The sequence below is a fragment of the Microplitis demolitor genome, chromosome 10 (genome assembly GCF_026212275.2).
Source record: "Microplitis demolitor isolate Queensland-Clemson2020A chromosome 10, iyMicDemo2.1a, whole genome shotgun sequence".
Lineage (NCBI taxonomy): Eukaryota > Metazoa > Arthropoda > Insecta > Hymenoptera > Braconidae > Microplitis > Microplitis demolitor.
In genome coordinates this window covers 4808883-4836839 of record NC_068554.1, presented here as the reverse complement: position 1 = coordinate 4836839, position 27957 = coordinate 4808883, and the positions used below count along the sequence as shown (strand labels likewise).

Here is a 27957-nt window from a genome sequence, read left to right as displayed (position 1 = left end):
ATACAAATACATAAAATTTCTAACTGTGTAGAGGCAAAAATGAAGGAGAGGGATTAAAAGAACATTTCAAATTTATATGAGAAAATTTTGAGAACTAAAATTAATTAAAATTTTTTTTTTGGGAACTTAATCACTGATTTTTTTTCGGGTGACCATTTTACCCCTTTTCTACAAATCTCATTTAATTAAAACTTCAATCTACAAGAAAAAGTTTTCTGGGTCTTAGATTATTTATTTCCGAGTAAAAATAATTTAAATGTAAATTTTAATTTGAATGTATGTTAAAATTAATATTATTTCATCGTATTTTAAAATTAAGCATTGGCATTGATTCCACATGAAGCAGAAGGCGAGCCGAAAACTCTTTTTTACGATCTTGACCTCTGTCGCGCCAGCGTAATATATTTTTCAAACAGAATCCTTTTTTTTTTTCGCAAACCCAACAGCCGAGGCATAAAATTAGTATTCGAAGGATTACAAATGCCCATATAAATATATGTATAAATAAACATACAAATATATACGTACATATATTTATATAGTCTTAAAACATACAGTCGGAATGTATAAAAATGGCTGGTTAAAAATTCCTCGAGCTCGGCTTATTTTGCAATCTGATTTACAAATTTTTCTTAAACTCCATCTTCAACTCGAGCATCATCTCCAGTTATTTTCGTATAATTTTTTGCTCATCTACTGTCGCTGTATTTTATTTCTCTGAAAAACTCTCAAGCATTTTGAGTTGGCAGTAACATACAAGAGTTGATTTTCCGGCTGGTAAATTCCTTAGCAACATTTCTTTCGACTCTCGAGAATCTGGAAAGGACAAACTGCTTGGTATAAACAATAGCATTTATTAGCCTTTGCATCGGACAAAATACTAGTACATATACTTTATGTACACATATATAACCTGAAAATCCATTTACATACCGTTGTTTTCTTCCTTACAAACGATCCTCGTATAAGACGTGGGCTCAGAAACTCCTGTCTTTTAAAAACTTTTTATTTCTCTAAAACTAAAAAAAAAAAAACGTTATTATTTTTATTTCTTTAAAACTCGAGGTTGCCTCGGAGAGAACCCAGCTCCTCGTTTATTGACATCTCGGAAAATGTCCAGCACCACCGTGGTCTCGAAGAGTGTTGGAGACGATTCATTTTATGGCCGAGCTAAGTTACGGGTCGAGACCGAACAACTCGGGGCGTGCTGAGATTCCAAACGTCTTACAACTCTTGTTCAATGTGTCCTTATTTTACTCATTGCATATTTATTTATTTTTATGTCAAGTAATGACTGAAATCATCAACTTGTTATCTGTTTTTTTTTTCTTTCAATCACTTAAATAATTAAATAACTCCCATGTTATTTTGTTACGGCACTACCAATTTGTACCGAATCCTTTCTTTAAAGTATTCATAACATTGTTTACTTTAAGATAATGTTCTTTCTAAATGCTCCGAATCAATAAACCTTCGAGTTTATTTTATTTTATTATTTTTCCCTCTGTGTTTTTATTTTTATTTTATTTTTTTCTGATTCTTTTTATATTTTTTCTTAAAGGTTAATAAAGTCTGTAGAAATATTTAATTATACGATTAAATTTAATCGCAAAACTTTCTATTTGATAAGAAATTTGCTTAATTAATTCAACAATTAATGAATGTGTAAAAAAATTGGCAAAATGTTCTACCGAAAAAATTTGGCAGTTTTTTTTTTTTTTAGAAATGGTCTTAAATTTGAATTTTCCCGCGGATTGATGATTATTTATAGAATATGTTTGTTCTAAGAATTTATACTTGGGAGTAAATTCGGAGTGATTATAGATTTTAATTCGACCCGAATCCACTCCGGCACTCAAAGTTAAAAAGTTTAAAAAGAAATCATTTTATGTACGGTGTAAATACGTTTATTTTTTCAGCAAAGTGATTTCGGAGTAATTTGAATTTAATTTAAGCCCGAATTCGCTTCCATTCAGAATTTTAGTATTAAAATTAACTCTTTTTAGGAGTGAATTTAAATATTAAATTAAATTCCCCTTCGGAGTGAATTTTACTTCGAGGGTAATCAATAATTAAACAGTCATCCGCTCTGCATTCACTCTGCTACTTTTTTACAGTGTAATTATTATTCAAAAAATTTTCTGTACCCCAAAAAAATGAATATCAATTTTCTTCTAACAAGAAACAAAATTTTTCAATTCGAATATCTAATTTATCAAAATTAGTCCTTTTTTTCTGTTTTCATTAAAAATATTAAAAAAATAATTTTTTCCCTTTTTTTTTCAAGTTTTCCATTTTGTCCAAAAATAAAAATAATTTTTTTTACAAAAATTGAAAATTTGTCAAAGTGTCTATTTGTCGAAATTAAAAAAAAAAATGCATTTTTTCATAGCGCCTCCATTTTGCCCGTCTCTCCCTCAAATAAACAGAATTAAAATTAAAAATATATAACATAAGTTAAGTATATATATACATATATAATACTCATGACCGGAGAGTTATTTTTCAAGGCAGATGAACAAAATGAAAAGAACTTGTCTGAGTCAATAAATACATAAATATAATTCTTTATTATTATTTTAAAATCTTTAGCAACTAAGCGATACCGTTGAGATAATATGATGAATTTAAAATCGAACTGACGGTTGAATCTCATGACTGACGTGCACCAGTGAACAAGACCTGCCGTCAGGTAACTCGGAATTAATGAGATGTAAACAATTTAACGGTAAATTAAGCACAACAATGAGGCCTCTTCTGTTCATTCGTTCATTCTGTTCATTCGTTCGTTCGTTCGTTGGCCCGTTCATCTCTCACACTTCCACTCTCTCACTCGTTCTCTTTGATCGTTTGTACGTTTTAGTCCGCGTGTTATTTACAATCACTTCTCACACGATTTTCTCTCAATCTACGGCGTGTGTCATCATTCCCAAATAACCTGCATTCGCATTATATTGAAAATCAACTCAACCACGGCCTGCAATTTTGATTCGAGTGTGGAATTATCGAGCTAGTTTTGGTAGTCACAGTCATAGTCATACCCATAGTCTGTCCTATTAGTTGTTCAACTTGTAGTTGTAGTTGTGTAGTTGCTAGTCTATATTCTGTACATTCCGAAGCTTACAAATGCTTCATTACAACTCGTATCACTGAACATTCAGCTCTCATTTCTCTATTACTCTCTTCTAATTTGATCTTTATTCATCATACAGCAAATATATATCTATGAATTTATACATACGTAGATATATACGTATTCGTGTATATATATATATATTCATATAGAGCGAGATTCTAGAGAGATTGCGTCATAGGAATTTGTCGCTAGAATTTCAAATATTTGATCAAGTTAGCTTTTCATACCCCATTTAATTATTATTATCACGATGGTATTTTAATAAGTTGAACCTTGCTGATAATATATATTTATATATATATATATAAATATTTGAGTATGCTAATACTTTACATTTGTTTAATTAAGTAAATTAGTACCGCAATATAAATATATAAAATCTTGTATTGCATTTGAAAACTTGGAAGAATAAAAAACTTGGCATTTAAACGTAAATTAATTCTTTATATTTATTATAAACTTTGCGATAGTTGTCGACTTTATAACTTTGAAAGTTTAATTTTAAAAGTTAACTTACTCATCTCTGAATTTTACCTTCCGTGATTGGTCCTTTGTTTCAGATAGTTTTTTATTAAATTTCAATTCAAAGGAAATTTTATGTGAATTAACTTCTTTTGCTATTGGGGAGAATCTAAGATATGACAAGATTTTTATAAAATTTATGTACTTCGAGTTATTAAGAGATATCGAGTACTCGCGGTACTGAAAAAATTGCGCTGAGCAATAGAAAATTTTGATAACTCAGTATCGTTTTGCTAATTATAAGTGAAATAAACGAATACTGAAAAAAAATATGTACTCAGAAAAAAGAAATTTTACTTGCGCAAAGAAATCTTTTTTTTCTGTGTGATAAAGCCAGACTATGTTGGTCACCTAACGGAAATTAATTAAACATGTATCAAAAGTTACTGTGGCCACAGTAAAATTGATAACGATTCTATCACAAGTTACCGTTACCATTCGGCTGTTCAATTTCAAAACACAGTAACTGAAAAATTTTCCAAATTTTTAGTTCCAATGGAGTCTCGTGAACTTGATTCAATGCATATTTCAAAAAATTTTTTTCTCAGTTACTGTGTTTTGAAATTGGACAGCCACATTATAAATTTTACTATGACCACAGTAATTTTTGATTCATGTTTATTTTATTTCCGTTAGGTGGCCAAGATAATCCAGCATTACTATGACACCATAGCATTTCAAACAACAATAATTTCTCCGTGTATACATAGTAATTTTTAGGGGTATCTGATTGTGCTCCATTTCTCTTTGTATAGTTTTAAAAGGTACCTTTGAGTCTTTAGTTTTAAACTAAACGGGCAAAAAGTAGTAATGATTGTTGACATCGAGAATGTTCGCATTAACTATAAATAAATTTAATTTACTATTGAAATTTTTGTTAGTGACTCATAAATCTAATATTTCTCGAGGGAAGGATTAACCAAATTATGTAAAAAGTTAGGCCATAAATATCTATCATATTTTTTTTCAAATTACTGACCGCGAAACTTAGCAGGATTAAAGTTAGCGATTCTTGAAAACAGTTAATAATGCAAAGGAAAGGATTATTCTCATGAATACTGAGTTGAATAATTGAATGATTTGAATGTTGAAAAAAGTAAAGTTAGTTTTGGTCGTCAAAAGTGGCAACACTGTTTAGCACTTTGAATTACAGGATCCTTATGGTTGTGTACTGCCGTCACTTTGGTTGATCGGGTACACGATCTGGCAAGTAGAATTCGTGATACTCGCGAAATGGACGATACGTTACCGATTCTGGTGGTGGTATATACGCTGTTGTATCTTATCTCGTTGATGGCCACTTAAATTATTAAGTACTCTTTTAATCGCGCGTGTGGGAATGTTTTCCTGATTCGATACGGACTTTTTCTCACTGAAACAACCCAGTGTGTACCGTTTATTTCTTACCATCCACTTCTTGCCGCCATAACAAACCTGGTAGAAGAAATTGTTTTACTCCCATGATCAGTTCACTTAAAAACATTAAAAAAAAATAAGAAAACAAAAAAAAAAGGATTCTTTTACATTAAATCTCCGGGAAAAAAGTTATTTTTTAAGACCAACTTACTTTATTAGTTTTTATTTTTATTTTTTATCTCCAATCTACTTACACTCTTGTTGTTTATTTTTTATCGCGGTCCCGTTCATCTCGACGTCCTTCTAATTTAGCATTTGATAATCGCATTTCCATACAGACAGCTCTTCTCGGGCAGCATAAACCGAGTGGTAGGCTTTACGTCGGCGTTGATTTAACTGACGTTGAATTTTGAAACTTTTATCCGTCACGTCTTCTGTCTTTGTTTTAAAGTCTACAGGCGCTTACAACTTTTCTTTTCCTTCGTGTATACCTTGATCAAGTTTTAACGTGTATACATATATTTATCTGGATATAATTATATATTTATTTGCTCAAGGAATTAAAATAAAAATTCAAATTTTTTTATTTTTTAATCTCCGTTTAAATTTTCGTATTTGTGAACTTAAATTCATTTCAAAACTCAGTCTTTACTCTAAAATACTTCAGTTTTTTTTTAATGACAAAAATTATCTCATAACTACAGACATGAAAATTTTCGCGCCAAAAATTTGAAATTTTCCTAATTTCAAAAGAACTCAATTGCAGTGAAAAATTTTAATTATCCTCGGCCTCAATACTTTGAATCCTGCAATTTCTCAGTACCCGAAGGATTCGATTGATCGATTAAAATTGTTGGGCATCTGAGAAATATAAAAACACAACAAGTAGCCAGGATAAACTTGATTGTTTCTTTTTTTTAAATCTTCAATATCCATAGCAGGAAGTTTGAAATAAAATAAAAAAAAAATATATATATATAAGGCAAGATGAGGAAGCGAGGATATCGTGTAGTAAAGACTAAAGGGCCCAGCACCTACTGCACCAGCGAGAATATGAGGGCTGGGGGGTGAAGACAGGAGATAATTTACGAGGTATCGAAGACCTTGTACACTCCCACCCGTTTGCGAACCTCGCCCCGCGGAATAATCCAGTCTTGGCTTTGCTTCAACTTCTCGACGAGCATCAGAGTCCGATACACCTTCCATCGCCCTTTTTATTCTATACCTTCTATATCCTCGTATGTACGCGAGTACCTCTTTATCCTTACCCTTCACTTTTGTACAATCCTACACTATATATATGTATAAATATATATATACCACGTGCCTCCTTTATTTAGCATTTTCTTAAGCTAACAAAGAGAACGCAAGATGAGAGGACGTATAGCAGGAGCAGGAACAAGCCTCGCGGCACCGCCTCTGGCACGATTCACGTGATTTGCCTTAACTTGAAAATTAAACCGCGTCTGGCTTACAAATTTTGAGCGGCGTGAATCAATGGGGATGATGATTGAAAGAGGTCGCTTATTCAATGGACAAGCCGACAACACGATCAATGGCTCGTTTATTTATTTTTTATATTTTTTCTATACACACTCGAGACTCCTTTATTTTATTTACTTACAAAAATAAGTATAGAAAATTCAATTACTGCATTTTAATTTTTTTTTATTAATTAATTTTTTTTTAATCAAATAAAAAATTTCAAAAACTATGATACTGAATTTAGCCGATGTCTAATAATTTGTGGGTTTATTTGAAAACGATGAATTAGAAAAAAAAAAAAAAATTCAAAAAAATGCATCGGTAGTTTTTTAAATCTTCTACATGTGCATATTTTTCTTTTATTTTTTTAAAAATTATATTGATGAAAAAATATGCCCGAAAATTAATAATTGTCTACTAACTTCGTGATTCTAGAGTTAGCCGACATCTAATAATTTTAGAGTTTTTTTTAACCTGTCAATTCATAAAAAAAAAATATTTTGAAAAATTACACCTATAGGTTTTTAATGTCTTACATGTGCATTTTTTAGTTTTTTTTTTTTTTTTTTTTTTTTTTTTTTTTTTTTTTTTTGTAATTGATTTGTTGAAAAAATAATCTGAAAATTTAACTTTAGGATTATAATAAATTATGAACTATAATATACTTTTTTAAAAACATATTTTTGGGCTCAGTTTACCATGAAAAATAATAAATCAAGAACCCTATTATTATCCGTAGTTAAAAAGTTATCTGGCGCCTAGAAAAAATTTATCTGAAGAACAAACAAGTCTTTGAACGTCATAGAAATTTTAATTGACAGCTTAAATCTTTTATTGACAGACCAGATTATTTTATTAGTTTACAAAGAAACCAACTATTAACTTTTATTACAAACAAGATCGTAATCGTTTATTTTATAGATTTCAGTGTAAGGAAAAAATTAAGTAACCGACGCGGATAAAATGGGGACATTAAAAAAAATTTTTTTTTTTTTTTTTTTTTTTTAAATCATTTGGAGTAAATCGATAAAAAAATTTACCATAAATAACTGAACACCCGAAATAATTATTTTTCATTAAAATTTTTCTTTGCCTCATTTTTTATCTTTCTCTCCGTAACTTGTATAGTATAAATATTATTTATTTCAACTTAAATATTTACAAACCTGTCAGAGTAAATTAAACAATACAATTAATAAAATAATAAAAATATGTCAATATTAAACTATTTACGGTGCATTAAATTAACAGAAGATGAATAAGATTATATTTCATTTATGACAACTCAGAGGCACAGTTAATTGAAACGATCATTCAATTCAAGGTAACATTGAATCATCGTACTATTGCGTTATCTATATCTACATTCATATCCAGATATAAACACAGACACACACAATATTAATGCATAAGTAATATCTCAATTTCTCTACTGCAGTTTTCATTAAACCGTTAAGAAAATAAGTATCGTTTTTACGCAGCCATTAGCCGACAATAAACTTGGATAAAGTAAATGCCAGCATATAAATAATAATAAAAAAAAAAAATATATATATATAAGTGAGCTAAATAATTTGAAAGCCGGCGTTGGGCGCGTGGCAGTAATCTAAATATCATCAACGATATTTGCTGAATAAAAATGAAAGTAACTTGCACTTTATTATTATATATTTTTTTTATCATTCATTACTTAATTTGCTGGGGAATTTACTATCAGTTGTTACTGCACTTAAATTTAATATTTACACTTAACACTTTATTCCTGATATGAATTAAATAAATGAATTTTGCCAGTATATTGAGAGACGGGTGGGTTGCCTTCATATCATGTTTACTATATATATATATATATATATATATATATATATATATATATATATATATATATATATATATATATATATATATATATATATATATATATATATGTATATGTATGTATGTGTGTATGTAGATGAGGATGGATGGGGATGCAATGTATGAGTGTATGGTAGAAAAGATGTGATGTGAGATGTGTTATTTTACATTCGCAACGCATCGTTTGTAAACAAGTGCGTATTAACGCTTGCGTAAAACCTCGACGAGTTGAGTGAGTCGAGTACTGTAATTGTTTTGGCTGATGCCAATCTTCCTGGATAACGAGACAGACTGACGAGAATGAAAAACAAGGGATTTTTTATATTATTATTAACATGTTATGTTTCGTATAAAATGAAATAATAATAATGATAATAATAATATTACAATAAAAATTTAAGATTTATATTACAGCATATTTTTAATCATTTTGTTTCTCAGCTTGTTTGATCAATATAATCATTGTGGTCGGTATTTTTTTTTTATTACACTGTTATAAAGGGATTTTGCATTTTTTTTATAGTCGCTTTTTTGTGGTCGATTATTTTTTTCGGCTCATTTAAAAGAAAGTGATTTTTTTAATAATTGTGACAAGAATTACGTAAGAAATTAAATATATATGAAAGGGGGTGGAGTAAAATATACTAGTTGAGGTAAATTGGGTCACTTAAAATTTATAAGCAAAAAAATTAATTTTTTTATTTTTCTGTGTAGAAGAGGATTAAATAAAATTTACTTTGTTCATTTTTTTAGGCTTATTTTACACGAAAAAAAAAGATTTCTTGGTAATAAAAAATTTTTCTCGCTCTAAAAAAATTTTTTATTTTCAATTTATAATACAAAAAATTTCTCAGGCCAAGTAAAAATTTTCTTGGGTCGAGTAATACTTTTTTGCGCCAAGAAATATTTCTTTTCTGTCTAATTAAATTTTATTTTATTTTTTTATAATAATCATAATCATATAAAATAATTATTTAACGATTAAAAAGTGAAATTAAAAAAAAAAATTACCGAGAAATTTTTTTCTGAGGCCCGTTTCACCCCCTTACCTTATATAACTTTGCTTAAAAATTAATCAATCAATCAAGTAATTAGTTTAATTGATTGAGTAATTAAAAATAATTTGTCTTGATAAATTATTTTATTTACCCACAAAAAAAAATAAATTAAAAAATAATTGAGACTGAAAATTATTTGAAAAATTTTTCAACCTAATTTCAGTAATTAATTATTTAATTTATTTATTGAAAAAAAAAAATCTTGAAAAATGAAAGGAAAAATTTCTTGTGATAAATTTAAACAAAAATGTGCATTAATATCCTTTTGTCTACTAGAAATATACATTTTGTCATTTAAGTAATTTTCCCACCGTGAATTTTAAATAAAACCTTATAGAATCCCTCCTTATGCCCGGAATGCAATCATCCAAGCTCTACAGCTCGTTGAGAGATACGAAAGTCCGGTTTGGTTGGTTGAGGTCGAGGAAGTCGAGGGAACTTCTGCCGCAATTCCTTCGTAGTCTCTCACTTGTTCATTCTCCTCTTTATCATTCTCTCTTCCTTTCTTATTTCTTTATACCTTTCCTCGGCATCTCTTTTCTTCAATGCCCCTCTCTCTCTCTTTTACTTATTTCTGATGTCCCTCCTGCTCTCTCACTCCTTTGTCTTAAACTTTTTCCCTCTTTATTTTTTATTTAACTCCCAGTCATTGTACACAGCACAGAGCATAAGGATTCTCGTGGAGGTTCTTTTCCAAGTCTATATACCTTTCGTTTGGAGTAATTTCGCGGTTAGAACCTAACCGTGCAACTGGTGACTTAAGTGATCGCGACAAGGAGACGTAGACGAGCTCTTGTGATTACACTAGTAGACGCTTGTTCCCTCGCCCATCGTCCTTAACTCTTCAGTCTCGATGTCGCAGGTGCATACTTGCATTCTCTTTCTCTTTAGAACCTGAATTTCCAGGCACACAGCAAGTACCCGTTTGTTGTTTCTCTATTCCATGTCTTCGTACTCGTCTCCGGCCTCATCTTCATCTTTTCTACTTTTGCTACTGCTTTTACAGTAGTACACTTGGCTCGGCGAGTGATGTTTTACATTTCTGTACTCTGGAACTTTTCATTACACGCGAATTCAATCTTATCTCGACATTATTGTTCCATTTGTAATCAAGCTGTTATTATTTTTATACATCAAATAAATATTTTATTAAAAAATACTTTTACTTTATTGACAAAAAATAACGAGTTGGAAAATTTTTAACTTTCGTTAAAATTCTTATTTTTGAAATTTATACACAGAAAAAAAAAATTTCTTGATGCAAAATTTTACTCATTTTAAGAAAATTTTTAGTTACCCTTAAAAATTTTTTGTATTATGAATTAAAAACGAAAATTTTTTTGGGGTAAGAAAAAGTTTTTCTTTGGCCTCAGAATTTTTTTTTTTTTTTTTTTTTTTTTTCATAATAAAAAATTTTTTCAAGCCAAAAAAATTCTTTTTTTGTGTAGAAAAAAAAATTTCGTCATATCATAAAAAATTTCAAAATTATATATTTTGATCCGTAAAATATTTTTTTTCTTATACAAGACTTTTATAGAGACGTAAATATAATAAAATTTTAATAATTTTCTATCGTGATAATTTAAATATAAACTGAAATAAAGTTTTCACTTTCAGTTGAAACTAATCCTCAACTAAAGAGACATAAATTTATAAAATTACTTGAATAAACAATCCCAATTAATAAACTGGCTCTAAAAATAGCTGAAAAATAATCCCCAGTATTAAGATACTCAGATTTCCTCCCTCATCGGAGGTTTCATTAATCCTCTGGGTATTTAAAGTCAGTATAGTATTACCAGGCGATAATTAGCGACGTAAATGTCATTAAGAAGATAAAGGAAGTGTGTTAAGCTGCAGCAGAATAGCCTGGGAGGAGTTTAGAGTAGTGGCGCCAGGTTATCTTTTCTTCCTCCCACCGGTTTTATTCTCCATTACAGCCACATCCACATTTACATTCACACCCACATCCACATCTCTACCCTCATATCCATCTATACCATGCATATTGCTAAGTACATTCTCATCTACAGACATACTAGACTAGCTGTTAGCCTTAGGAACAGAGACAGGAGGTCCGCGGTCTTTCGCACGCGGTCTTTTGTTCCCCAAGCGACGTATGGACACATCGTACAGTACCAGCACTTGGCGCATAACTCTGATGAGCATTCAAGGTCCCCATACACTTAATGCAGCAGTAACTTAACTTATTCTCATCTTTTAAAACTCTTACACTATAATATAATAATACTAAACTCTCCTGAGTATGCGTGAATTCTTTTGAATCTACGACAGGATAATAACCAACATCTCCTCTCTACATTATACTTTCTATCTTACTCATTTCGTATCTTTTCTAACCATACATACATATACACATATATATTTACAAAAAGATAATACTTGATGTTGCTGGATGATTAAATGCTCCATATGCGATGATGTAAAGAAAAATAAATATTAATAATAATAAAAAAAAAACAAATTTATTGTACTGAGTACAATAAATTAATGACTATGCACACGCCATAGTATTATTAGATACAGGTCACATTTCATTTTATTTTACGGTTCTTATGCTAGTCATATGCAGCAGACTGTCAAACAACCGACGTCAACTGTCCATCGAAAAATTTACCACTGATCATTTTTTAAATTTAATTATACAATTCCCGCGCGAACTTGATATTTTTCAAAAATCGTTTATAAAAAAAATTACCGACAAATTTTTTCTGATAGATTGCATTAGGGGTGGATGGGGCAAGATGGTCTCCAAAAATTTGATCAATTGATTTTTTTTGTTGGGTTTCTTATTACCATGAGTTCGATAAATTTGCGGATTTTTAACCCTAAGCATACCTGGGGCAACATGGACCAGTTCAAAAATCTGAAAAAAAAATATTTTTTTATATATTTATCGTGAAATTATAAAATATTTAATATAGGGAAGAGTGAGGCAAAATGGACCCCTAAGGGCAAAATGACCTTACATTTATATTACATACAAGCCCTGTTTTCTTAAGGGACCCATTTTGCCCCTAGGACTTATCTCCCCAAGTTATTCATTTTTCGATCGATTCTCTATGCCTGGGGCAAATTTAGCCACTAAAAATATTTGAAAATAATAATTTTTTTTTAAATTGATAAATTTCTCAAATAAAGCTAGTTATTTATAATATTTTGCCCTTCCCTCCCTTAAATAGAAGCAATGAAAAATTTCTTATTAACAAATTATTTATTTATTGGAGTGATACAATTTAGAAAAAAATTGATAAAAAATTTTTTGATGTCAACTGATGAGTAATCAATAAATTTCTTGTGATCTAACCGAAGAAAAAAAAAGTAATGAGGGTCATTTGGTATCAGTAGTTTATACTAGTTGAATCTTATGGTCAGTTTGTAAGGATAGGATAGGGTTGAATATATCTTGGGTCAGTTGTTGTTGTACTTGGGTTAAGGAATAAGGTATAAGTCCCATACAATGTTGAATGTTAAATGTTCAATGTCCAATGTCCTCTTGACACCTACGCACTGGTCTTTATCTTCGAATCGTTTGCCCGCACATACGTATAGTACTGTAAGGTTGTAACTACATTCTCGTGTTATACGTCCGATCCAAACGGCAACTGTCGTAAAATTCAGACCGGTTGTGTACAGTACACTATGATACACTATAACTATACTCACTTTGATATGTATGACTTTGTATAAGTAAACGATAATGGACATCAGATGGGATTTTAGTTATGTCTATTTTATATTGGAAAAAATAAGACTAAAATTTAAGGACGTGCTGTTTTATTTACCTTTTATGCTTAGCTCATATGTTAGAACAATATATTCAGTTAATAAAAAAAGTAATAGGGGTATAAATAAGCTTCTATATAACCAATGCTAAAAGTGGCGGGAATTTTTTTTTAATGACTGCTGAGACAGCGGATAGTTAATTTTTATTACAAAAGTCATTATTACCGAAACATTACCACGTATTTTATTTAAATTTATAAAAAAGTCTTTTTTATATTTAGCAAAAATATGGGGCAAAACGGGTCATGTCAAAATTTTAAATATTTTAATAATAATTTTATAAAATTATTTTATTTTTACTCAAAATTAAAAAAAATTTTTTTTTAAACGTCCATTTTGCCCCTTGTGTACTAATCTACTTTCGTACGCAGTATTTGTTGACATCAGATAAAAAACTATTAATTAGGTACTTTGTCATTTTTTTGAATTTTAAAAAACCGATAAAAAAAATCGTTGGTTAAAAAAAAAAAAAAAAGTAATGGACAGTTTGGGTTTTATTTTTTAATTGAGTTACAGGTAGTCTAAAAATTCTCAAGTTAATAAAATAAATTGAGAACTAAGTAATTTAGCATAGCCGAGTAAAATCTAAAGTATAGTTGATAATAAACCGAAAAAAGTATAAAAATAAATCTTGTTTATCGGTAATGGAGCGAAAAATAGCGATTGGCCTATCAAAGCTATTTGTCTTATCGCGAGGCCGATAATTCCCGCGAAAATGGCGATACCAGAGAGCTTCCGAATCGACGGACAGCGAACGTCGGGCGCCTCCGGGATCGTTACAACTGCCAACGCAATTTCGTTTTATCTTGTTGTTATCCCGCTCGCGCTTAACTCTTTCTCTTTCCTTCGGTCTTTCTTTCGTCTCCTTCTGTTCTCGAAACCTTTTTTAATTCTCATATATTCTTTCTTTCCATTGCCTCTCACTCGCGAGTCTTTCTGCCGTTTCTCCACCCGTCTAATTAATTAACTTTTACGACGCTGCCAAGTACTTGATGGAGATTGGGACCGTGCCGTTCGCGAATCTATATCTAACCAATACATAAACAAACCGGTCGTCTACTTGTATTTAAACTTACATACATATATATTTGTAAATGTATCTTTTTTTTTTTTTTATTTTATTTTATTTTTTTAACTTAAACCAGGGAGCTTGTGTTCCTCTACTCGACTCGTTGGATGTAAGCACCAGTTTATTTACTGTCGGACCAGTCTCCAATTGTCTCTTACCATCTTTCTACCTTTCAACATCATTTCGCCTCCGTTCCTACACACACTCTTCTATATAGCCAATAAAATGTTATGTCAAAACAATAATTACATTTAAAAAAAAAAAAAAAAAAAAAAAAAAAAATTCAGTTATTAAATTAAATTTTAAAATTAAAAATTTTTTTTTCTATCGAGTCAAAGTGAAGCTCAGCTACAATAAGTAAATAATGATGTGTAAAATAAAATAATAAAAATAATGAACTAAGTGGAGTAATGTGAACTGCAGCGAAATGAGAAATTAAAAGAGAACAAAATGGAATAAAGTCGCGGGCGGTATAACACAGAGTCTCGCCAAGTTAATTTGCATGCTCGGACCAGGCTAATTACGGGTCTTGAACCCTCTAGTATTCTACCGCTATGGTCAAAGTTGCGCGACGCTTGTGACATTATATACCTTTAATACACATATGTATACAGGAATGTATGTGCGTGTGCGAAGGTACTAACCCTTCTGTCTGCACGAATAGCGACAGAGCTGCTAGGGAATGGGGTAACTGAGAAAATTGGATCCTCTATTATATATGAAATTCTCAACACCTCAAAGCCTTGAATTAATATTTAAATATATTAACAGTAATTTTAAATTAAATTTATTTTCTTTACTATACTTAATAACCATTATACTTTATAATCCAATTAATAATAATGAGGTTAACTATCAGAAATTAATATATTTAATCAATTGGAATTTATCAATTTTATGGTAGAAACGATATTATATTCATTTATTCATATTCAATTATATTATTAGTTGATTAAGGAGGACCACGAGTGTGACTGCCTGAAAAAACTTATTTTTGGAAATTTTTATGAAGAAAAATACTACATGGAATGTTTTAATGTCTTGAGGATATATTTGTGGATATATAATAAATATATGATTAAATTTTTGGACCGAAAAATTGTAAATTCAGCGAGTTATTATCTCCCAAGGTATAAAAAAAATTCTCTTCACTGCAGTGATAACGAACACAGTGCATGAAATAAAAAAAAAACCAAAAAGTTTAACTAGAAGGTATTTGTCCGTACCATGACTATCGATCGAAAAAAAAAAAATTGAAATTTAATAAAATCGCGGAGTTTTTTTAAAAAAGTTTCAAATTTCGCGCGAAAATTTGATGATTTTTTGCCTGGCAAAATAATATTTTCTAGTCGATCGGAAATTAATGACTGGAGGTTTATAGTATGGAGAAACATATGAAAGAAGCTGCGATAAGAATCAAATCGATCGGATGATTTGTCTTCGGGTTATAACTGCAGCAATTTTGAAAAATGTATTTTTGAGAACCGATGAGCGGCTGCTCTTTAAATGACCGTAACTCTAAAAAACTATTTGAGATGTGCAATAGAAATTAGAGTATTTTATTTTTGAAGATATAGACTATCGAAATATGCATAAAAAATGAATTGATTTTTCAAAATTTCACACTAGTTTCTCCCTTAATATTTGTTGAAATATTTTCTCTTGCTCTTGCAATAAAACCTAATACTTTCTGTCAATATTTCTGACACCTGATGACTCACAATGAAGATTACACAGGATTTTTTCTTAAGTAAATTTTCTACACCGATAGAAAATCTGAATGACTCATTTTAAATGTGTGTTAAATTTACACATTAAAACCGCGGAATGTTTTTTTATTACCGGAACACATTAAAAATTTAATAGCTAGATATTAAACTGAAAAATTTTAAAATTTTTTTGAGTCACAATAATCTTTTTTACGCAGAACTATAAATGTTTAAAAAAATTTCAAATTGAAAAAAAATTTTTCAGTTTTAGGCAAAAAAGTGTAGGGTGAGTACCAAATACCGACCAAGTTCCATTTAATAACCGGGTACTTTAATATCTAAAAAATAGAAAAATTAGTGAATTTAATTGATGGAAAATTAAAAATTTATAATTACATATTTTTCATAAATTAAATTTGCCAATTTTTCCATTTTCAAGGATATTTTGATACCGGTCATTAAATGGTACTCGGTCTATGTCTGGCACTGTTACCTTGTTTTCAAAAAATTTTTTTGTTTTTCAAATTCTATTGATTTACATGAATGAAAAAAATTCCAGTAAAGAAGTCGATTGCGATTTAAAAATATTTAATAAAAAAAAATGTCGAAAATATTCAGCTACTCCATTTTGCCCAGACCACCTATGAAGATTTCTTCCCAAATTTAATTACCGTCTCTATAAGAAACGACTAGCAATATATTTAATCGACAATAAATTATATAATTGATCAAACACTCCTAATAAATAAATCTAAAATACCATAAACTCTAATTAGTCCATTAATTAAATAAAAATAACTACTATTATCAAAAATAATAAAAAAAAAAAAGAGTGTACCATCTCAGTAATTCTTTAGCACGTATGTCGAGAGGAAACAAGGGGTTGTAACGCCCCGGAATTTGCACGTTTATTGTCGCATTAATAATTCATGGTGTTGCGCAATTTTTAATCAGCTGCCGTCTGCCATTGATTGATGCCGGCCTCGCGCCCCCACGGGGTTCGGATTTACATACAGAACGAAAGGAAAAAGTATTGACACGCGATACATTGCCATACCATCGTATCGTGGAACACACATTTCGTTTCTCTCCGTCCCTCTCTATCTTCCTTTGCAATGAAAGCTCACTCGCCTTCTCCATCCTACATGTGAACCAAACGGCAATCGGTATGCCCATAGCATTGTGTGCTCGCCGATACGAGCAATCTTAACGTTATGACGCCGTTGTCTTTATCCTTTTTCACTCTTAACATTTTATTTATTTTTATTATTATTGTATATATATATATATATATATACACACGTTATTTTCTCTCTCGCTTGGCTATATAACATCTCAAAATATATACGCATGGGGCTGGTTACTATATACACTACATATAACACTACCGATCGTTGAAATATTATTTCTTTCTCGGGTTATTTTTTTTTATTTCACTTCATTTCATTTAATATTTATTATTATTTTTGTTTATTCTACATTCTCTTTAACCGTTGTCCTCGTAAATTGCCTTGTCTTGGACCTACTCGCTTTGTCACGGTTAAGTACAAATTGACACTCAGATATCATTAATCAATAATAAATAATACAATAATACCATAATAAATAACGACAACACAAGTGTATGATCGAGCTGTTGAGTTTATATATTTTTATTTTTATTTTTTATGAGAGATTCAAAGCTTCGTTTGTTCACAAATAAAAGCTATATAGTCATCCTATTTAATTTATTTTTATACATTTGTCGGTTAATTTTTAACACCGATCCCGTCAACTTTTATTGTTATTTATTTGCTGCGACCTAGTTTAACTTTGGTATTTTAATTTTTGAATATTCATTCCTCGGGTTCTGAAGATATTATTGTAATCTAGCTCTCGTATTGTATCAACCTTTTGAATTATAAAATATGCTAACTAAAGAAAAATATTATTTTAATCGAGAAATTTTGAGATAACGTCAGAATTAAAAAAAAATTTTTTTGTTCTATTTTTGTAATTTATAGAGCATTCATGAACTTTTCATTAATTTCAAGATCTCTTTGTAGAGTAATTGAAATTATTTAAATATTTGTTTTGTACGCGTTTTTTTTAAATTTTTTATTTTTCCCGCGTAAAAAAATTTAAATTCAAAATATTAATATAATTTTTTTTTAGACGAAAAGAGGGCAACAAATTGAAAAATACTATTATGGTTTCGTCATGACTTTTGTCAAATATTTTTACCCGGGTTAATTTAAAAAAAAAACTGAATAAATACACAAGTCTCAGAATTTGAGGAAATAAAAAAAATTTCAAATTTTTAAGTAATATTTAACATGCTGTAACTCGAAGGAAAATGGTCGTACAGTGAAAAAAAAAAGCAAATTGTAGCTTCAAGTGTCTAGTTTTCAGACCTGGACTTTGAAAATTTTTATCATGCACGGTTCTGGAGTAATTTTCAGAAAACCACGTATATAATTATTTTCCCATACCAAGTATAAAAATTATCCAGACGACTTTAATTTTCAACGAGAACTTTCACTATCTTTAAAAGAATTTATTTAAATATATTTTATCTGAAATCTAACAATCTCAATTTTAACAATTTTTATTTATAAATATTTATAAACCAGACCAATTATCTAACAAACGAGATATCTTAATACAATAATTAAATCCGGTTATAAATTTTCCCATTAACTATTCACTTACCTCCTCTTACATAAAAAGTGAAACAAAACCCAAACAACATTACACAATATTTAACAATTAATCAACAACATGGGAAGTATAATTTGAATATAATCAGCCAAAGATATTAATCAATGAATACATAAATAAAAACCATATATAAAATAAAGTTTTAAAAATAAAAAAATTTTTTTTTTAATCTCTTAAACTAATTTCCGTTCTTTTAAATTCACGGATAAAATGAGATAAGAAAAGGTGAGACGTGAACTCAGCTAAAATTATGTACGTTGAGGTGAAACTAATTGTGAACTAGGCGCAATTAAATTAGCAATGGAAATTGAGGTTGAACCAAGTCGAACTGCCTGGAATACCAGTTGTAGAGTGGGCTCGTACCTAGATACTAATGTACCTTTACAGTATAAGTACCCTCGGATAAAATTAAAAGAATAAACTTTAACATGTGTATGTACATCAACCGATATATACATTGATATATACATATATGTATGTATTTAAGTTAGTCGGTATGTGGTACTCATATAAGATTAGATAAAACCTGTCTTATCCAGCCATTAGTTCAGTCGTTACCGAAGCGCTAGAGCGTTCAAGTGGAAGTGATCTAGGCGTGTCTTGCTGGCTTACCATCATTTTGACTTATTTCACTATATATATACTACTAACAACATTTAACTTGTTATATTATTATGCCACTTGCCACTTGCCACTAAATATATTTAAATTTTTTTGAACATCCTTGTACTGTTCACTAAATTTTATTCTATCCCCGTAGACTATTCCAGTCCAGTTTAAATAAATAATAATTACCATTGTAGTGTAGGTAAATGCGCACTTAACTTATACACTGCGGTATTTTTTAGAGTCTTTACTTCTTTTTCGTTCCCTCTTTTTAGTACCTGTAAACTACTAAACCAATTATGAGTCAATTATCTCAGGATAATAATAACTCTGGTTCTTGAGCCGGTTACAAATGTATACAACCGCTTTGTTACTTTCGTGAGGCTCAAATTTTGAGATAACTAATAATGAGTTAATAATATATGTAGAGTAGTAGACTTTTTTTTTTTTTTTTTTTTTTTTTTTGAAGTTTATTTGTAGTTAATACATATGAAATAGGACTGCTGATTTTACTGTTAGGTATCTTTGTAATTATTTTTGAAAATAGTTATTATAAATATGCAAATTATTGCTTGTAAATATGAATAATTTTTGCTTGGAATTGATTTTTTTTTAGTTTTATTGTACCGTTAATTTTTTTTTTTATTATTTATTATTAAATAATTCATTGCAATTAAAGACAATAGGAAATTTAATTGATTAATAAAAAATTAAGTGGCTGTAAATAAAATAATTTATGAGTTTTATAGTTGAAAAACAGGTATTGCATATATTTGAATAGTAATTAGCTATTTATTTATACGAATTAGTGTATTGTATATTGGGGATTGTAGAGGAGGGGCAAGACGACCCTTTAAGGTTTTCATTGGTTTGTTATCAAACTAAGCAGCATAATTTATCACGATCGAATAAAAAATAAGTTTTTTGTAATTTGAATAACAGGCTTTGAAAGTTGAAAAAAAGGAGGTAAAATGGCTCAAATATAGAAAAAAAATTTTTGCTATTTTGGATAAAGCTCAAATAATTTATTAATGCCATATGGTCAGTTGGGGTAAGTTGGACTTACTTTGATTATTCGTAAAGAACAAAGTACTAATTTTGATCCTGATGAATAAACAAATACGCAAAAATTTGAATAAAAAAAATTTTTGTCGTAAGGCCCAACTTGCACCAGTCAGGAAATTCGCACTAGTGAATTATCTAATTTCTACACAGAAAAAAAGTTATTGAGTCAAGAAAATATTTTGGAAGGCAAATGTTTTCGCGAATCAAGTCAAGATTTTTTTTAACTGAGAAAATTTATCTTGGTTGAAAAAAATTCTTCTTGATCAGAGTTTTCTACTTTATCGGAGAAAATTTGGAAAATCCAAAAGTGCACGACTCATAATTTTCATTTATTATGAAATAATACAATAATAATAAAAATAAAAATGGCGGGAGCACGCATAAATACAAAATATATATACAATTTGGTTTCATTAAAATTTTTTTTTTTTTTTTTTCAAATTCGAAATCATAAATCCTGAGCTTTTCAAAAATAATTATTGAAGTCAAATTCGTATTTAAAATAGTCTGCAAAAAAATATCCGGGTGCCATTTTGCCCTGTCCTTTTATAAATTCGAGGCTGTGTTAAAAAAAAAAAATAATGTAGTAGACACCCCTTAGATTTTTGGCAATAAATTAGTTATCATAAACTAGATTAATTATTTATTAAAACATTTCAAAAATCAATTAGTTTTTAATAATTCCAAATAATCGTAATAATTTTTAAATTTCCCCAGCTTTTAATTAAAAACTAAATAAAATACTTGAACAATATCACGATTCAATTAATGAAAATAATTCAATGAACATTCTCATGCGCGGTAAATTGTTTGATGCAGCCGCTTAATGCGTCACCTCTCGATATTTTTTCACGTTAACTTATGTTCACATAAAAACGCACATTAGGAACTAAAACCTTTTATATTACTTTATATATACATACGTATATATATATATATATATATATATATATATATATATATATATATATATATGTATGTATATAGTAGTTGTAATAATATAATAATAAAGCACATACTTGACATTCCACACAACACGACAATTAATCTACCATATTAATTTCCTGATACTCAAAAATACTTTCTTACGTCAACATCCAAAGGTCCAGGTTATTTTTTCCGTAGCAAATGAGTTGTAATAAAATGAGTAAAAGGAATAAAAGTAAAAATAAATATAAAATAACCAGCGAAGGTGTAAAGAATAGTGTGAAGAGTTACACCATAGGTGGGAGTTGATGTTCGGTGTGCGGTATATGATACACGCCAGAAGCTATTAAATTTTATGATTTATAAAACAATAGCCGGGAATAGTTTATTGGCTAGTGAGAAAGAGGGATAACAACTAAAATAAAGTTAAAGCTTAAGCTACGAGCTTTTAATGCCTACAAGGGAGCAAAGGGATAGCGAAAGAGTGAGAGGGAAAGAGAATAAAAAGCGTTTATCGACAGGTTAGCTGCACCACAGTGACGTTCTGAGGTCACGCGTTTGATGACTGGAATAAGAGAAGGGAAATAAAAGGATTTCCGTTAGCATCCCGCGGGGTTATCGAACTTACTTGCGGTTTTCTAGTGTCTGATTCTATTGCACTTCTTGCTACGCGCGGAACTATTTTTTTTATTGGTGTATTATGTTTGCAAAAAATCATTGACGATGCGTGAATCATTTTTTTCTTGAATTGAGATACTACTTTTTTAGTATACATTTTCTTGGCAGCATCTTATTCAAATTAGACGAGAATCTCCATGGAAATTCACTAGATCGCGGTTTTTGCGATCTAACATCCGCTGGATTAAATTATCTCGAAATTTTTTTTTTACAAGATTGAATTTTGATTTTCTCATTATAAATTTTTATTGGACTGATTATTATTTTGGTCGATGGAGTAATAGACGGACCAGCGAATAGAAGATGGTAACATAAATAATAAGTTGATGAGAGGTTATGGAGTAGGACGTACGTAGAATATTGTAGCTGTCTCAGGTGGCACTTTGAGGCTGATGACGGTTTATAAATATATATATATATATATAAAATAAGAAAAAAAAACGGATCAAAGAAACGGCATAATGATGATCCAGTTTGGCCATGCGTGTAGTCTGTCTGCTGATGCTTTTCCAATTATGGAGACACCATGAAAGCCGATAAAGCCTGTATGTGCTGATATTACTGTACCAGACGTTTGTATTTATATACATATATATATGTATCAACTGGCTCTTTTCCACTCCTAGTCTCCGTCTGTCTCTGAATCTCTGATACTGTATACTATTCCGACTAACTCTTATTTCCACTTGGTGTGTATCGAGAATTCTATTGGGCTATAGCTTTACGTAAACATATGTGTTATCGACACAGAGATGTGTGCGTACTTGTGCATCGTGTTGAAGCTTTACTCTAGTTGGATGAGAGCTAGACTAGTGCCGTCTGAATCTCTGATATCCAGCACTACTTGACGACACTTGCAGTGGCTGCTACTGCAGGAAAAGAGTGAAGTGGATTCAGGATGGATGTATGAAATGCAAGTAAGAGCCGTTCGGATACGCTTGTTGATTTCCCAGCATACCGAATAGCTTTATGTATTTCCCGAGCAAGAGTTTCCCAGAGGATTTACCCCATTCCTAGAGTACATATCCAAAATTCAAAATACCTCGGGTTTATAGTTATTTGAAGGCTAAGCTATTTCAAATATTTTTTTGTGGTCTTAAGATCAGTATCTGAAAATATATTTCCTTCCATTTTTACAACTATCTAAACTTTATGCACACCACACTATTTTTACAATTTTATTTACTCTACATTTTATGCACACCTCTATTTATATTTATCACAGACTATCTAAACTATTTTCAAAGTTTTTTCTCCCACTTTTGATGTTTTGTTCACACTTCGTTTTTTCTTTGAAAAGTTTATTCATCAATTAATTAGTATCCCACTATTGTTTTTGGGACAGTGCTAATTATTTTTCTCTATTATTTAATAAGAAAGAATTAAGACTCAGGTGTGCAACAAATTTATACTTTACCTCTATCAAGTTGTGCATTTTTTGTGGAAGCTATAAATACTTTTATTGCACCTTTTTATATTTTATGCACACCTCAATAAAATTTTACACAGTTTATAAGAGCTATTTGAAAAATTTTTTATGCACACCTCGATTATTTTATGCAGAATATTGCTCATTTAAAAAAAAAATTAAATTATATCTTTAGTATAAATTTTATCGAATGCCATAGATTTTTATTTTTAATGCACACCTCATCTATTTTATATCTATCACTTACAAGTTTTATACTTTTGAGCCCTATTTATATTTTTTCATACATTTTACAAAGTATCTCTACTCTTTCCAAGTTTTTTCACAACTCAATGAACTTTAGTATCTAAAAGCAAAATAATGTTTTTCTGCAGTTAATGACCCACTTGAAATCATTGATGATTCACTTGATAAGAAATATGCATACACTCTAAAACAAGTGTATCATTTTAACACACATTAAATGTGTTCTATACTTAAGGCGATATGTAAAACTACAGCTTTATGTAGTTACTTAAAACACATTATAAAGTGTGTTAAACTTGTCTTGAGTGTGAAAAATTTTTCCCAATACTTAAAAAATTTTCAAGTAGTTTTCAATTTAAAATGTATTAAAACAGTTTTCACTCTCAAAGCGATTGAAAAAATATTCAACAAGTATCAGATGAACAAAATTTATAACCAATTTTAAGATTTCGGAAGATCAATGTATCGAGGAAAATATAAATTATAATAAAAGACTAGCCTTGATATGTTACTTATGTTCTGCTTGTATGCAACAAATTTTACACAATGTCTTGTTGGTTCTTATCATAAATTTCCTATCTTATTATTGAAGTTCTCGAAATTAGACATTCCATATGATCCAAATATTTATCTTGAAAAATCTAGCAACTAAATTTCCTTTACCTTATAAATCTTGTTGAAACCTCAATAAAATTAAGCTGATGCAGACGATAACTTAAATAATCTCCCAAATTAATACTCGCTAATTAACAACATTCTTCAAAACTAATGAGTTATTATTCTTGCTACTTTTAATTTGAGTAGCGTTTTCTTACAGCCTTATTACGCGAGAGTTGGCCCATGCACGTAAAAGCTTACTTACACTTTCTTATACTTCATAGCAGACTTACACAGTCTCTGCAACACAGCATCTGCCATTAAAACTACTACACAACCTGCTGATGCAGCACAGTACAAACTAATCCAAACAGTTTTGCTCTTAGCCAGGAAAGTTCAACCCGCCAATTAACCCCGAATCGTCCGTTCCCCGATGAGAACACGACGTCCGACGTCTCGAGAAAGAGATTCTAAAACTCTTTCCAAGATCTCTCCTTCTTTTTCCCATTCTGTACTCTCTACTCATCCTTACTTTGCATTCTCAATCATTTAAAACTTTTCTTTCACATTTTTTCAACCAAATAATTTCGGTTTTTCAATTAGGTCTCTACCAAACATCTCATTCATTTAATTTTATTAATAATTTATTTAAAAAACATAACACAAAAAAAAAATAGTAACTTAGTTCTTATCATTGATAAAATTTTAATATCTAATATTATTTATTTTGTAAACAAATATATGAACATATATATTAGACATATTTTTGAGATAAAAAAAAATTGTTTGTTATCTGAAATATTTTATTGGAAACTAGAAAAAACTGGCTGGGGTAAAATAAGCCACGATTGTGGAAAAATTTTTTTTGCAGTAAAAAATTCAAATTGACCGCAATGTTTTAGCAGATCAACTTGACCCGCTCTTGTCTATAAACTGTCACTAAGCGTTTTTGAGCAAAATTTTTTTTTTCTTATCAAAAATTAGTGTCTTAATTCCACGGGCATATATATTTTTTTTTTCTATACAAAAAAAATAATTTCTTGGCGCAAGAATTCTTTTCTCACTCCGAAAATTGTTCGCGCCAAAAATTTTTTTTTTGTGTCCATAGAGTCCTTTTTTTCCTGTTTAAATTTAACCGACTCTTTGTCATTTTCTCTATCGTTTCATCTCCTCCTCCGGTCATTATTAAATATATTTTATCTCTTAAAAATTTTTTTTTTTAATTTTTTTTCTCCACCAAAACGAGAGTTTGGGAGGTCGTTTATTCTCCATACTTCCTCATCGATTGGGCGTGACGAGCAAACTTCACGGCCGTCGTATCCACTCGTCCTGTGGGTACTGCCAACTCGGCTCTTCTGTCCTACACTCAATCCTCAGCAATTTTTTTTTTTTATTCACTCTCATTACTCCATCTCCGTTCTTATTGCGCATTCAAATAAGAGGAAAAGAGACCAGTAAATGTTCCGTGAGATTATCGGTTGCATTTTACTTCACTCTTACATCCCTTCTCATTCTCTACTCGTCCTCTACTCCGCGAACTTATATATCCTTCCTCGTTACTTGTTATTCTCGGTTGCGCAAAACTTTTCAGCTTCAGAGTTTCACTAAATGCTAAACTTTAAATATTAAACTCCTGCTTCAACATTCGCCTCTTCATTTTATTTGTTTTCATTAAACCTGTTTGTTTAATCTACAAACGTTATTATTATCATTATTATTAATATTTTTTTTTATTAACCAATCGTATAATTCATTCTGAAAATTTAAATTAATTAAATTTTCATTGACATTCAAAGTTGCTTTGATGATTCAATAACTGAATGTATCAATTAATCCCATAATACCAACAAATTATTCGTATTTCAAATTCAATTTATATTTTAATTCAAAAATATTCAATTTCAGTGATTACAGCATTGAGTTTATTTTAAGTCTCAATAAAACATATAAATTACCATTTAATTAATGCTGAAATAAATTTCATTTTAGATTGCATTCAGAATGGAATAATTGACAATTTTTTATCGCCATTGCTGTGGCCATAATTTTTTTTTTATTTTTCTGTATATTTTTTAAAGGTGTTAGATTAAAAAGGTCGGGTTCACATGGATATATGGGATTTGGTTGGTTCGAAACACCTGGCGTATATATTCGAGTGCTATTGGGAATCTACGCGGCGCGGCGAGAAATGTGTTCCAATTACAGGATATCTAATGGGCACATGGTTACTGTGCCAGGAATATATCCACTGAGTGAGTGAATGAGTAAAAAAAAAAACTGAAAAAATAACGTGCATATATACATATATTTATACACATGTGTGTATATGTGTCATGTGTGAGTGCATCGGGTCACCCGAGTGAGATATAACGTCAATAAAAAAGCATCTCTGATCTAAAAACAAGTTTGAATTCCGAGCTGACGCGTATTTCGTTAAAACAGTTTCGATATTTATATATATCTTTTCAAATTTAGTAACGAAAAAAAAATTAATTATTATTTAAATTAAATTATTTTGAATTTATTTTATAATAAAATAGTGGCAGTAAATTTCTAGTTTAAAGTCGAGTGGTTTGCACTAAAAAATCCAATTTGCCCGGTCCAGCTATCAACCAGCAATAACTCCAAGCGTTACTGTTGCCCGATTTGTTGGCTAAAAAAAATATAACCGGCCTCTATGTCTGTTAAAAAAAAATTAATAAAACCTAAATCCATGAATAATTTTAAAAAAATCGTAAAAGTCACGTTAAGTATAAAAAATTAATATAAATAATATGGTACCGAATATTCTGTATGAAAATAAAGTAATTAACTTAAATGTATAATAAAGCAATTAAAGGAAGAACGAAATAGCCGGTATAGGATAGAGGTTTTATAGAATTTAAATAAATGTTAGCAATACAATGGGATAAGAAGAATAAAACGAATTATTTTGTCCTTTATGCTGAGTTGAAACGTTTTATTCATACATAGCACATAATAATGATGATAATAATAATAACAATAATAGGAATAGCATACGAAAACAATAATGCAGTAAAAAGACGTGTAATGGGTTCAGTTGGAGGATTGCTCGCGTGCATACTACCGATTTCGTCCGGTAAGCAAACATTGTCTGCATATTTTCTGGGAAACCCTGAGGGCTTGTAGGGACAAGTAATACATCCTTATAACTGAATATCATGCCAACAAAACCGTATAAATATAGATGGGATAAATGGGTAGAAAAAAATAACGAAAAGTTTGGTAGCAAAAAGGAATCTTTTGAAATACCCTGGGATAAAAAATAACTTTTTGTTATACTCGCTCCAAAGGTTCAAGTTTTGAGCGCTGGGTGGCGTTCGTAAAGGGATTCTTTTTTAGAGACTCTACTATACCCTCTTTTTTCACGGCCTAGGCCGTGGAGTTTTACCCCCTTCTTCTTTTTACTAACTTTTCGTGTACACCCAGAAGAAATTGAGAGAGATCGTAAAAAAAAAGTCGCATTCTAGTGTACTGACCAATGAATTTGAGTAAAGTTTAAACTTAGTTACTATTGAGCGGCGCTAATTATTTCTCTGCTGGCAGTTTATTACGAAGCGGACCTAATGTTAATAAAATAATAACCACGCCATTTTATTAACCATAAATACACGATACAAGTAAATTATCATGATATAAGTAATACAAATTAGTCAATTATTTGTTGAAGAAATATCTATATTCACCTA

General features: G+C 29.9%; 1 protein-coding gene and 1 long non-coding RNA gene across 2 annotated transcripts in view; one reads left to right on the top strand and one right to left on the bottom strand.

Moving 5' to 3' along the window:
* LOC103580293 (lysine-specific histone demethylase 1A) overlaps positions 1 to 27957 on the top strand; it is a 201100-nt gene that overhangs the window by 41666 nt on the left and 131477 nt on the right. The gene's annotated exons all lie outside the window — the stretch shown is intronic.
* LOC128668711 (uncharacterized) lies at positions 439 to 3761 on the bottom strand. The gene is made up of 3 exons (XR_008404354.1): positions 3654 to 3761; positions 934 to 1019; positions 439 to 816 (listed from the first exon to the last, which is right to left on the bottom strand). It is a non-coding gene; the product is annotated as an uncharacterized LOC128668711 (long non-coding RNA).